Source organism: Hypanus sabinus, unplaced genomic scaffold, assembly GCF_030144855.1.
Source record: "Hypanus sabinus isolate sHypSab1 unplaced genomic scaffold, sHypSab1.hap1 scaffold_555, whole genome shotgun sequence".
NCBI classification, from domain to species: domain Eukaryota; kingdom Metazoa; phylum Chordata; class Chondrichthyes; order Myliobatiformes; family Dasyatidae; genus Hypanus; species Hypanus sabinus.
The window spans coordinates 122,301-134,530 of record NW_026781416.1 but is presented as its reverse complement, the minus strand read 5'-3'; positions in this window follow the sequence as shown (position 1 = coordinate 134,530).

The following is a 12,230-nucleotide window of genomic DNA, read 5'->3' as shown; positions in this document are numbered from 1 at the left end:
TTTTACCCAGAAATTCCAGATTCAAGATTCATGTCGGTTTATTGTCATTCTTCCGTTCACGAGTGTAAAGGGGAACGCAATGAATGTTACTCCAGATTCGATGCAGTGTTGAAAATAAAACACAGTAAACTTAAATAAGCATAATGAACTCGGTGAAACAATGAGAAATCCACAATAAATAAAGCAACACTATAAACACGTTTGCAAGTAACTGTTATATACCGAGACTGATAGAATCAGGGCGGGTGTTGATCAGCTTGCCAGTTTGGGGAAAGTAACCTTAGCGTGGATGTTGTGTCGCATCTCCCCTGATGGAAATGTGAGCAGTGGGACAAACAGTTTACAGGCATATCGGGCATGATCCATTTTGCAGAGGTTTACCGTCTCACCTTGTAGCTGATACCCAATGTTTTTATGCTTCAGTCATCCTCGTTCACTCCAAGAACCATCTGAAATAAAATGCAGGACGGGACGGGTTGGAGGAATGGGTGCGTGGGTGGAGGACAAGCAGTTCCCGGAGGAAACGTGTTCCGGGTCACGACCGCAAAATGAACTGAACTGCTCAGTGTTGCGATCTCCGTGTGTTTCACTTCCTCAGCTGGGACGTGACGACCTTGTGAACGGGGAGCGCAGACTAATAAATTGCAAGGAAGTCGTTGACTAGAAAGGAAAATGGTGTTGAGAGCAAAGGGAGTGGTGTAGTACGATCCAGAAGTCTGCAGAAAGTAAGGGATACGGATGAGTCCGTCACGGGTAAAGCCCTCCCCGTCATTGAGAACATCTACCCGGAGCGCTGTCACGGTAAACCGGCGTCCATCATCGGAGTTCCCCACCACGCGGGTCATGCTCTTTTATCGCTGGTGTCATGTGGGAGAAGGTTCAGGAGAGTCAGGACCCCACACTACCTGGTTCATGAACAGTTAAAACCTGTCAGGCACCAGGCCCTTGAGCCAAAGGGCCTAACTTCACTGAACCTCACTTGCCCCATCACTGAAATGTCCCTACTGCCTATGGACTCACTCCCAAAAACTCTTCATCTCCTGTTCTAGATATGTATGGCTTATGAAATAGTTGTTATTATTTGTTTATTTCTGAATTTGCACAATTTGTTGTCGTTTGCACATTGGATGAACGCCCGAAGTTGGTGCGATCCTTCAGTGGTTCTATTATTGTCATGATTTTTTTGTGGGCAGCACTAAAGCGAAATACAGAAAATAACTACGCCCTCGATATGCTCTATATCATTACAGTATTGAGCTGATATCGTTCATTTGGAATCGATCTCAGTTTTAATTGATATAACTGCACACTCATGGACGTTGAAATATTATTAGTAACTAACAAAGGAATCGACTTGCGTGTTGGAAACGTGAAAAAAAATTCACGTTTTCTAGAATGTTTACAAGAATGTTACCTGGGTTTCAACACCTAAGTTAGAGGGAAAGATTGAACAAGTTAGGTCTTTATTCTTTGGAGCGTGGAATGTTGAGGGGGGACTTGATAGAGGCATTTAAAATTATGAGGGGGGTAGATAGAGTTGACATGGATAGGCTTTTTTCCGTTGAGATTAGGGGAGATTCAAACAAGAAGACTTAAGTTGAGACTTTGGGGGCAAAAGTTTAAGTGTAACATGAGAAGGAATTTCTTTACGCAGAGTGGTAGCTGTGTGGAACGAGCTTCCAGCAAAAGTGGTAGAGGCAGGTTCGGTATTGTCATTTAAAGTAAAATTGGATAGGAATATGGACAGGAAAGGAATGGAGAGTTATGGGCTGAGTGCGGGTCGGTGGGACTAGGTGCGTGTAAGCGTCGGGCATGGACTGGAAGGGCCGAGATGGCCTGTTTCCATACTGTAATTGTTATATGGTTATATTGTTATATGAGAAGTTCTAGTCTGATTTCACCCTTTCGTCAGGGCTAGTAGATTTATTTTTACTCGACCTGAAGAAAAAGGTAAAAACCTCTATCGCATTGGAAATGTTCTTGTGAAGATTCCTGTGAAGAACGCTGCGAGGGTGCGCGGCTGGTGTAACACGGAACAGCCACCTTGTATGTTTGCTGCTCTTATCCTGTTTCTCTGTTTTGTATTCTATGCTCTCTGATGTACCCGTCTTATTTTTAATGTCCTGCGTTTCTCCAGCACAAAGTTCATCTTTATATCTTTCGAAATTGGTTCTACTATTTGAATTAATTCATAGCTTAACTGATGGAGTGGCATATAATTTCAAATCACCCATGTGGAGAAGCCGTGTTAAGGTATAGCTCATTTCATTATTTCAGATTTGATACCCAATGTGCATCAGATTCAGTAAATTAGAGGGCGGGTTTAAAGCTGAACAGAACCGCAGTGAAGAGTCACCTTGTAAAATGCCTCGGTTTATTTTGGTAATGGCCGTTTTTCTTTTTATGGTTGTTAAAATATAGGGTGATCTGAGTAAGTCACTGCTTCATCAGATATTGCAGGAATTTCACCAGTATTGGGTGGGTGTGGTGAACTTTCAACTCTGACCGTTAAAAATCAGGTCCCTGAACCAGCGAGGATAACTTCACTCTTCTCAACATTGAAGTGACAAATGAACAACCTATGGACTCACTTTGAAGAACTCTTCAACTCAGTATTGCTTACTTACTTCGTACTTGCATAAGTTGTCCTCCTTCGCACATTAGTTGCTTGTCAGCATTTGTTTGCATTTTTCATTTTCTAATGTATTTTCTTCATTCTACTGTGAATGCCTGATAGATATTGAAATTCAGGGTAGTATATGGTGACATGCATGTACTTTGAAATAAGAAATTGACTTTGGACTTTGAATTGTGCTGGCTGGTGGTTGAGTTGGCACTTGAACCGATTTGTGAGTTTGATCCAATTCATCCCTGGCCGACTTGGCCGCAGAGAGTGTCCGATTTGTCAGCCAAAGAAATTGCCGCATCCCCTCACTTCCGCATCATTTGCAGAAGACACTCAATCATTGTATAGTTTCGTCTGGGGCGCAATACTGGCTCACAGCAAACGTACCCCTTATTAACAATTGAAATGCAGTTATCAAAGTAGTTTTTAAAATGAATTAATGATATAGTAGTATATGTATGCCTATTTATGAACACATTAAATGACCAGGCGATGCATTTAAAATATAGGCAGTTTAAAATTAAATTTCAATTTTAATGACCTATCAGTGTGAAAGTTGTGAATGCTCAGCTTGAAATCGAACATTAAATTGTGAGGTGATCTTTGATAAAGTAACACGCATGTCATGTTGGAAGACTTTACATCATAATGCAAACAGCGTACAATAGGGAAGCACGGAGAGGGAAATTAAAAAAAAAACAGAGAGAGCCTCTGCTACTCACAGGTTTTGCAACACTTCACAATCTGTGAGCAAAAATATGATGTTACTTTAAATAACACACTTCAACAGTTATCCCAACCGGCAGCCCGTGTCTGAAGCTGCCTGGTCAACACTCGTAGCCCGTACTTCTCTCTGTATGACAAAAAGCAGCGTTACGGAATGTTAAGAATTTACATTTGAACTGTCCAGTTTTGCAAAACCTTTTTTTCCTTTTCAATATTTTTGTTGATTTCCTACATAAAGGAATGCAGAGTACAGTAGGATATATAATATATATCGATTACAATATATGGAAATCACAAATATACTCATGACCCCTTATCTGTACACAATAAATTTAAACATAATATTGAAAAGAGATCATTTTATTATACAAAAAAAATCTAACCACTACCAGAAAAAGAAAAAAAAACAGCTGTTTGGTTAAAAAGAAGTGCAGGAAAAAGTCCTTATCATATGATAAAACACATTGTTAGCCAACATCTGTGCTCAATAGCAAATAAAAGGTTTTGAAAGTAATTCTAAAAAGGTCCCCACAATGTTTAAAAAATCTTGTTTAGGTTCAGAAATTAAACAGCGAATCTTCTCTAATTTAAAGCATGACATAACATCATTTAACTAATGAGTATGAGGAGGCGGAGTGGCATCCTTCCACTTCAGCAACAATGCCCTCCTGGCTAGAAGAGAAATGAAGACCAATATATGCAAATTATTTCCTCCAACAATACCAAATAAGAGAGTCAAAGGATTGGGTTTAAAATTTACTTTAAAAAGCACTGAAAAACTTTGGAATACTTCCTTCCAATATTGGGAGATTCCAATAGTCCAATAAAATTGAGCGAGCTTATCTTTAGTCATCTGGGCCCTATGAACCACTTTAAATTGCCGAAGGGAATGACGGGCACATAATGATGAGGTATTAAACAATTTAACCATTTTATTCGAAGTGACCTCAGAAGCTGGAATCTGTAAATCGTGTTCCCAGAGATTTTTAATATTGTCTACAGGAATATTTCTCATTCCCAACAACATACCATAAATATTAGGTATAGATCCATTATGGAAGGGTTTCAAATTAAGAAAAATGTATCAAGTAAATTCTTATCTGGACTTTTAGGAAATGTATATATTTGAGAACGCAAAAAGTCTCTAATTTGTAAACATCGAGAAAAGTGAGTTTTGGGTAGGCTATACTCAGCATGCAATTGTTCAAATGAAGAGAGACTATCTCCAACAAACAAATCCTGAAAACATTTAATACACAATCTATTCCACTCCATAAAAACTACATCAGTCATAGAAGGTTTAACAAATAGTTAGAAATATGGGATTTCAAAGTGAAAAACCCAATAAACCAAAATATTTTCTAAATTGTACCCAAATACTCAAGGTGTGTTTAACTACAAATTTATCAGTTACATTACTTAAAGATACAGGAACTATCGATCCGAGAAGTGAAATGAAAGAAATTTATTAACAGAATTAGCCTCTAAAAAAACCCAAATCGGACAGACCTCTCGATTAACATAATGTAACCAAAACGTAAGGTCCCGTCTTTTGACTGCCCAGGAGTAAAACCTAAAATTGGGAAAGGCTAAACCTCCATTCTTTTTAGCTTTTTGAAGCTGAACTTTATTTATTGGAGAAATATTATCTTTCAATATATAAGAAGATATAATACAATCCAGGCAATCAGAAAAGGATTTAGGAATAGAAGCAGGTACGATCTGAAATAAATATAATAATTTAGCCAAAATACCAATTTTAATAGAATTAATTCGGCCAATCAACGATAAAGTAAGGGGTAACCAAATTGATAGTGCCTTCTTAACATAATTCAGAAATTTAGAAATATTTTCTTGAAAAAGGAATTGATAATTCACAGTAATTGTTTCGCCCCAATAAGTAAATCGGTTTCTTACAATTTTAAATGGAAGTATTAACTGATACCAAATTATTCACAGGAAAGAGTTCACTCTAATGAAAGTTAAGTTCATACCCTGAAAACTGACTAAAGCAGGAGAGTAAAGAAAGTACGGATGGTAAAGAAGACTCCACACTAGAAGTGTAGAGTAAAAGGTCATTAGCATAAAGCGACACTTTGTGTTCTGACGAAGGGTCTTGACCCGAAACGTCGACTGTACCTCTCCCTATAGATGCTGCCTGCCCTGCTGCGTTCCACCAGCATTTGTGTGTTTTGCTTGATTCTCCAGCATCTGCAGATTTCCTTGTGTATACAAAAGACAGCCTTGTCTGGTTCCACGATGAAGTTTAAATGGTTTAGAATTCCGAGAATTAGTAAGAACATGAGCGGAGGGAGATAAATAAATTAATGTAATCCACTAAATAAAATCGGGCCCAAAGTTAAATTTTTCTAAAGTTTGAAATGAATAATTCGATTCAATCTGATCAGAGGCTTTCTCGGCATTTAAGGATATCACACATTCCGATATCTCTTTAGAAGGAGAATAAATAACATTCAATAAACGACGAATATTAAAGTGGGAGTATCTAGTTTGAATGAATCCAGTCTGATCAGCAGAACTAATAGATAGCAAAATATTTTCATTACTACGAGCAAGAAGTTTAGATAAAAGTTTAGTATCAACATTATGTATGGAAATTGGGCTATAAGAAAAACATTCAGTTGGATCCTTGTTCTTTTTCAGAATAAACGATATAGAGGCTTCATAAAAAGATTGTGGCAACATACCCAATGTAAAAGAGTCGGAAAGGACTGAATATAAGTGAGGTATAAGCAAAGAGGAAAAAGCCATATAAAACTCTCCGGAAAATCCATCAGGTCCTGGAGCCTTCTCCGAGTGCAAATAGTGAACATCCTCGGCAATTTCCTCATAAAAATGGTTTGATCCAACAATTTCCGATTGTCCTCAGAAAGTGTAGGAATCGATCGAAGAAATTATTCATTACAATATTCTCTTTAGGAGGATCAGAACTATAGAGTTTAGAAGATAATTCTCGAGAAGCATTGTTAATTTCAGAATGAACAGATGTTTTACCACTATTAGCTTTATAAATTTCTTTAATTTGGCGTTTATCTATAAAGGTCTTTGATTGGCTAGCCAATAGTTTACCCGTTTTATCCCCATGAACATAAAACTGAATTTTATCTTTTAAAAGTTGAATTTCAATTGGATAAGTTAAAAGCAGATCGTATTTAGTTTTAATTTCAACACGTCTTTTATATAAAGCAGGATCTGGAGCCAAATCATATTTTTGCTCTAATTGTTTCAACTGATTGGCTGATTCAATTCTCTCCTTGTTAGCTTTTTTCGTAACACTTGCGGTAAAATAAATAATTTGTCCTTTAATATAAACCTAAAAACATCCCATAAAATAAGACGAAGTCTTTGGTAGCGTAATTTTTTTTAAGGTTCCTTATCAGATAACCGAGTTGGATTAAAACGTCAGAATCTGTTTATCTGCGAGATACCAGGAAGATTTAAAGATAAAAACACGGGAGCATGATCTGAAAAAGCAATTTCTTTATATTCACAGGAACGAAGCAAGGGAATCAATGGACTATCAACAAAGAAATAATCAGTCTTGGAATACGTATAATGATGATGAGAGAAAAATGAGTACTCTCTATCTGTTGGAAACAAAAAGCTCCAAGTATCATCAATATCACATTTCATTAAAAAGGATTGGATAAATGAGGCAGATCTACTAAAACTCAATCGTTTAAAAGATGAGCGATCTAAAACGGGGTCTAAACAACAGTTAAAGTCTCCTCCTAAATCCAGAGAATACAGACTTAAATCTTATAAAAACGAAAAATAGCGTTAAAAATCCTGGATCATCTATTGTCGGGGCATCCAAATTAGCAAAAACCATTAATTTATTAACTAATTTCCCTAACGCAATAACAAAACGCTCTTTGTTATCAGACACTACGTTATATTGAACGAAAGTAACTGAATTGTCTCTAACAACCGAAACTCCTCTTGTCTTAGCCTGAAATAAGGAATGAAACAATAAATCCTTCCTACGGCTGAAAAGACGCAAATGATCACATTTATGGACATGTGTTTCTTGTAAAAAAAATAATTGAGACAGTTAGTTTCTTAATATATTAAATCTTATTACGTTTCACGGGATGATTTAATTCTTTCACATTAAATCTAAATAAATTAATAAGATGGTCCATTTTAAATATTGCTGAAGAGAGAGGTTAGAAGAAACCGCTGGAATGCATATTAAATGCAAACAATAAGCTTTAAGATAAAGGAACCAAGCAACAAATGAAGCTAAGAGAACAAAACAGCCGATAGAAACGAAAGGACGCACCCACACCCAAAGAAAAATCCTCCACAATTCGGAACTTCTGGCCTCAATAATCAATCACACCTTTCCGACGAGATTCACGAATTAAAAGTTCTTTTGTTTGAAAGTGGTGACGACAGATTATCACTGAACGGGGTCGATCTCCTGAAGCGGGTCTTGATACCGGCCATCTCTGAGCTCGGTCTATTTTAAGTGGCGATTTTAAAATATTCGGAAGTAAATTAGCCAAATGGTTTCCTAAAAATTCCGAAGGCTGATTGCCTTCCATTTACTCTTTAAGACCCAGAATACGTATGTTATTTCTTCTGCTTATATTTTCTAAGTAGATAATCTTCTGTCTTAATGTGTCATCACCCTTTGACCACTTATGACAGATCTTTGCCAGGTCATGAGTCTTCCTATTCAAGATTGTCAAAGTGTCTTCATTCTCTTTTATCCGTTTATCGTGTTCACTTAAAGTTTTTTGAATAGAATCCAATTTTACATCCATTCGTTTAAATTCAGCGCTGAGTTGCCGGACTTCCTGCTGGAACTCCTCCAAAAGTTCATTTTTATGCTTCCGAAATGTCTCCAAAATAGATTTCAAAGTTACAGGAGGGTCCTCTTCTTTTTTGGTAGCTTTGGCACGACTCATCGTAAATCAATATTGCGTTTAAAAGTAAGTTTACAAATCAATTTAGAAACAGTAAGTTAAGTAGAGTAGGAGCAATTATAAAAACGCCGCTACTCCATCAACAGCCAGTAGGCTCTTTAACACACGACAAAAACGAACAGCCTCCTTCTTCATAATGAACAAGCGGCAATTGCAGATAAGCTCAAAGTAAAATGTATTACCAGAGTACATACACGTCATCACATGCATATCTGAGATTCTCGTTCCTGCCGGCACACTGAGCAAATCTATAGATCAACAGCTGCAAACTGTAAACATGAGGAACTGTTGGCCGTAAACAAGCTGTCCAAATGCAGATGTAAATAAATGACAATAAATAACTAACATGAAGTAACAAGATAACAGATTCCCTGAATGAATATAACTATCACCTTTTGTTCAAATGCCGGATAGTTGAGGGGCAGTAACTGCTCTTGAACCTGGTGGTGCAAGTCCTGAGGCACTTGTACCTTCTACCTGATGGCAGCAGCAAGAAAAGTGCATGGGCTTGGTGGTGAGGATCTCTGATCGTGGATGCTGCTTCTCTGCGGTAACGTTTCATGCAGATGCGCTCAATGGTTGCGATTATTCTAACTACCTTTTCTGGGATCTTCCGCTCAAAGGCATTGGTGTTCTCATACCAGGCCAGTCAGCACAGTGCCACCGCACATCGATAGAAGATCGCCAAAGTTTGCAATGACAACCTGAGGAAGTAGAGACGCTGACGTCATTTCCTCGCAATAATAGTTCTTTGATAGGCCCAGGGCTGGTCCCCCGAGATACTTACACCCAGGGATTTAAGTTACTGACCCTTCCAGCTCTGATCTTCCGATGATTACTGGTTCGTGGACCTCTGGTTTCCATCTACAACCAATTCATTGGTCTTATTGACCCTGGGACTAATGGAGAACAACGTAGAGGTCTGAGTCACAAAAGTGAGAACACTTGACGTCCCAGTTTGGTGACTGAACGATGACTAGGCGCGGGGTTGTCCAATAGTTGTCTAGCTTCTTCACAGGAGTATCTGCGGACCCGAACACTACGATCACTTTTGATCTAATGATTGGTCTAAAAACCGTCGTAGTTTCGAAACAGTGATCAGTGTGCTGTGAACGATATCTTGAGATATTTGTAACAACTATAAGGTGATATGAAAGTATCTGTGATTTCTGTTGATGACAAAGTCACAAGTACTGCCTGACAGTGGTTTGTTCCCTAAATTCATATTTGAAGGAAATGCTAAATATCAATTGGAGCTTCGACAATAACCACCAGCAGATCCGCCGTTGACATGGCCATCAGGTAGCGAGTGATGCATCTGGACAAACCGCACCTTCCTCGTGACAGGATCACAATTGCCACCAAGTTCACTGCAAGAGACAGGAAATCTACAATTATGTTGACACAATTACGGCGCACATAAAGACCTTTAAATATATAAAAAGTCAGCTACAATTTCTCCCAATACTATTTGAATATATTTATTTTATGATTACATACTACCTCCTGCAAGAAAGAATAGAAGGAACTCTGATCGTTGAAGTTACTCGATGTGTTGACAAGCGAAATGCGATGTTAGTAACAATCACAACTGTCCGGATGACTCACGATCGACCCTTAAGTTTCCATATCTTTCTCTCTGCACATCTGCTGCGTCACCCGCTGAGGAATTTCAGCATTTTTTAAATTTATGTACCTACTTTTCAAGGAACGTGTGGTATTTTTCGAATTTTATAGTGACTGGTGAGAAAAAAAAAACCGTCCGAGGTTTTTTTTTGTCTCTGTATTGTCCGGTCCTCCCTGACAACAGTCCGACTGCCCCATTGCAATGCGCTCTCTCACAGGCAGGGCTTCTCATGTTACACAGGTCAATGATAATAGTCACGCATTCGGAGTTAAATGAGGAGACATGTTTCACTCAGAAAGCGGCGGATCTCATGAGTCCTTTGTCCTGGAGGGTGGCAGATGACCAGACATTGATTTTACCTAAGGCGAGGGAGGATAGAATCATAGATTTTAGTTTTATGAATTACGAGATAAAGGGGCAGAGAAGCATAAATGTTTTGTGAGTCCATCTTGGTCGGGACGGACGTCTTTTCGTTTGTTTGTACGACAGGGCCTCGAAGGGAATGAAAATAATCCGTTGACGGAACTCAGATGTGTGTATCTGTCGACGTTTCGGGTCAAAGCATTCCGTTCAGAGCAGCAAGTGTCCAGAATCTGCATCTCCTGAGTCTCCAGGGGAATGGTATCTACTGGCGATGGGCATCACTGACTCATAACGTGACAAATCACTTATTCTAGTCCACTGGTGAACCACAAAATGACAAAAAAATAAGCTGCAGAGACTCCACATCAATAGCAGATACGAAAACAAGATAATGGGTAAAATTGCTGATTTAATATGTCTGTATGATGTTCAGAACCACCGACATTAAAAAAGGAACATTAGTTATCTCTGATCTGAACACTGTGCGCCAAATAGAGCTTTTTCACTTATTTATATGCATTATTTATTGAAATTTACGCAAGCAGCACATTTCATTGTCTCCGTTAATATTTATTTTAAAAACAATTAAACCAGCTGCCTTTATCCACACTAAACACTCCACACGGATAAAGACTGACCACAGCCTTACAGTGATATTTAACTTCAATCGTCTGTATCTCACCTGGGACACCGACGGCAGCAAGAACAGGGTAATAGATCCGGTCGATCTGGAAAATTAGCGGGTACCCCATCTTCTCGCGAATCATCCCAATGAATCAGGTTGCTGAATGTGGTCGTTATTATAGTCCAGAGTATACTCCGGGGGGGGGGGAGAGTCACAGCAGGGATGCAAATTACGATTGCAGTTACAATCCAGTAAACAACACAGCTAATTAATCATGTATTCTTTTAACATTTAATAATTTTTCAGTTACTGTTTTGTCCTGCAGTCATTTTCCTTCAGGAATAGACTCGTACTTTTTCTACAACATGAGATTATAAATGCTTGGGAAATCAACACAGAATAGAACAGAATGGGAGACAACAAGAAACAAAAGACCAGCAACAAAACAAGCTCCGTTTCTCCCTCCAAGACAAGCACATACACGGGTCTCCAACCCCGGAAAAACACCCTCTTGTTCAGCCTCCGGCCTGCAGCGGACTCGGGCACGGAATGGGCTCGCAGGCACTCGGTCTCGATCAGTCAGCTGTAGTTCTCAAGCCGGCGACCACACACTGTCCTTTAATTCTATTACCTGTTTTGTTTTTTTTTAAATTATTTGCCGATTATTATAATCCTGAAACCACTTGGCCGCAGCAGAGTGAAACGAGTCTGAATATGTCTCACAAGTCGGATGTTGCTGCAAAATTACATCTGCTGTACGAACATATTTATTGACCGGCCACTATGTGCAAGTTCTCGGAGAGATCAATGATCCCCCACGTCAGGTCGTTAATGCATTTACAAAACCTCCCACGAGCTCAGGCAGAAATGGCCACAAAATCCATATTCCAGCCACTATTATTCACCATTTCATTAAGGACTAGGCTCTGCAGGGCACGCTGTCCAACCAATAGCCTGTCTTTTACAGGTAGTGACCGTAGTCTTTTCAACTGTCCCCTCTGGCACCTTGCGGGATTCAGCACATCTCTGTGTTTCAAACAAAGCTGTTCCCTCAAATCATTTTTTTAAAGTAACATTTCCCACACCTAAACTTCATTCTGATTGGTTTTCATATCCGACTCATGAGAAGAAAGATTCTCAATATCTACCTTATCAAGGTGTCTAATAATATTATATCGGCCGTTACAATCCACGGCTACTTATAGTTGTAAGCTGTACATTTCTATAATCGTTATTTTTTTTAATAAATCTGTAACCTCTTTCAGTCCAAGGTTGACCAAGAATATTTCACAATAAATAAGTATCCAA